General features: G+C 31.2%; 1 pseudogene; it reads left to right on the top strand.

The window, feature by feature from the left end:
- Positions 1-164: 164 nt before the first annotated feature.
- On the top strand, positions 165-333 carry LOC128923251 (5.8S ribosomal RNA; annotated as a pseudogene).
- The last annotated feature ends 2,167 nt before the right edge of the window (positions 334-2,500 follow it).

The following is a 2,500-nucleotide window of genomic DNA, read 5'->3' as shown; positions in this document are numbered from 1 at the left end:
TTTTTGTTGGACTAAGACATGCGCAACTTGTAAATGTTTGGGTTGAAAATTACAATTTATTGAAATATGTTTTAAAATAATTTATATAATATACGAAAACGCAATGTTATTCTTTCAATAAATTAAAAACTCTTGACGTTAAATTAAAATAAACAAAAAATTATCACTCTAAGCGGTGGATCACTCGGCTCATGGGTCGATGAAGAACGCAGCTAACTGTGCGTCATCGTGTGAACTTCAGGACACATGAACATCGACATTTTAACGCATATTGCAATCCAATTAATTAATTAATTTTAAAGTGCTGCTTGGACTACATATGGTTGAGGGTTGTAAGACTATGCTAAATTAGTTGCTTATTCTTTTAGTCAATTAAAAGAATTTAAACACATGGTATATTACTGGATTGTATTTTTCAATCCATAATATTAATAGCATAAAAAGAAATATAGAAAATATATTCTTGAACACCTCATATTTGAACGAAATTTTATAATAAATAAGAATCTTAGTATTCCCAAAAACAATAAAATTTCAATATTATTTCAAATAATATATACATTTAGAGGAACGTCTAGCATAAAATATTATTTTATTCTAGGATTGCCTTTAAATGTAAAAAAGCAAGAAAATAATATTGTTGTTATAATGAAAAGTAGTACGTACGGGATTGAATATTTATTATTAAGAAAATTATTGGTGTTAAGAAATAATTATGTATGTTTCTTTAAAATAGCAAAATTTCTATTCTATATTTCTACAATCGCAGTTTGATATTGTTGGAAAAACACTCGTATGTTATTTGTTAATTGGCGATTGTTTATGTGTCGCCACAAATTAGATGATTTTAGGAATGTGATTAGTTCGTCAGTAATAGTTGATGCAGAAATAGTCTGGCGAAAATCACCTGCCAACAGAATCATGGCTTGACCAAAAATATTTTCATTGTCGCGTAAATCTTTTAAATTCCTGTGCAGTACCTCCAGCGACTTGAATATCTGGAAAATCTTCCATATAGCTCTTTTTTTTGGCGATTTTGCAGACTGGTGTTTCGTTGATTTGCAATTTAGGAGTAATTTCAAGGCCGAAGTGCCAAGTTGCCCCTATTCCCATTATAACTGGACGTTGAAAATTAGTGAAATCGGTTCAGGAATTACCTCAACTGGCATGTACTATATATGTTGATTTTCGTTATTCTATTGGACTTTATTTCAAATTGTGGGTAATCAAATTACATCAATAAATTGCGAGAGTATAAATTGTTTGGTTGCCTTTCCCTACTTGTTACAAATTGTTTTGGGCTATCGACACAGCCTTATACAATTGAACAATGATAAAAATATTTTAACAAAGCAACAATGACAACTTTCAAAATATTATTATTTTTTGTTTTGTTTTTTTTTTTTGATAATTTTGTTGTCAATTCAAATAAAATCATATTCTTGTTATCTTCCTCACAATTTTTCGATATATACTTACTTTCTAATCCTTCCCTGGCCTTCCATAAATATTTCAAAACTAAAATTAGCCAGATCGTTGTGGCCCTTCTCGACTTCTTTCGTGACTAACGACACAAATTGTTTGTATGGGTGATTAGAAAATTGTGGATTTAAGATTTTTTCAAGCAATTTTCCTAATTTTTCCCTCCGTAAGAACCATGCCGGTACCTTTAAAAACATTCTAAACAAAGAATTTGCGAAATCGGTTCAGCGGTTCTCGAGTTATGCGCTTAGCAACACATTTTGCGTTTCATTTTTATATTATAGATATGTATAGAGAACGAAAATTCTTTCTCACGATAAGATACAATATCTCAAAGTCCGAATAAGACCGCAATAAATAATACAATAATATGAAATTTAAATGAAATGAAGTAAATTTTTTAATCGATCATAGTAGAAGAAATTTCATAATTATTTATTGTCGCGATTTCGTTCTTCTTTGCATTTTGTATATGTCGTGTACTTAATTTTCAAATATTGAAAATATCATTATAAAAATTTATATAGTATAAAAAATGTTATATAAATGAATAAAAAATATTATTCTGGTTGATCCTGCCAGTAGTTATATGCTTGTCTCAAAGATTAAGCCATGCATGTCTAAGTACAAACAAATTAAAAGTGAAACCGCAAAAGGCTCATTATATCAGTTATGGTTCCATAGATCGTTAACAGTTACTTGGATAACTGTGGTAATTCTAGAGCTAATACATGCAAAATAAACACGGACCTTTTGGAACGTGTGCTTTTATTAGGCTAAAACCAAGCGATCGTAAGATATTGGTTGAACTCTAGATAACTTGCAGATCGTATGGTCTCGTACCGACGAGAGATCTTTCAAATGTCTGCCCTATCAACTTTTGATGGTAGTATCTAGGACTACCATGGTTGCAACGGGTAATGGGGTATCAGGGTTCAATTCCGGAGAGGGAGCCTGAGAAACGGCTACCACATCTAAGGAAGGCAGCAGGCGCGTAAATTACCCACTCCCAGTTCGG

This window comes from Zeugodacus cucurbitae, chromosome X, assembly GCF_028554725.1.
Source record: "Zeugodacus cucurbitae isolate PBARC_wt_2022May chromosome X, idZeuCucr1.2, whole genome shotgun sequence".
NCBI lineage: Eukaryota > Metazoa > Arthropoda > Insecta > Diptera > Tephritidae > Zeugodacus > Zeugodacus cucurbitae.
Note: the sequence above shows the minus strand (reverse complement) of the source record. Positions and strands in the feature narration are given on the sequence as shown.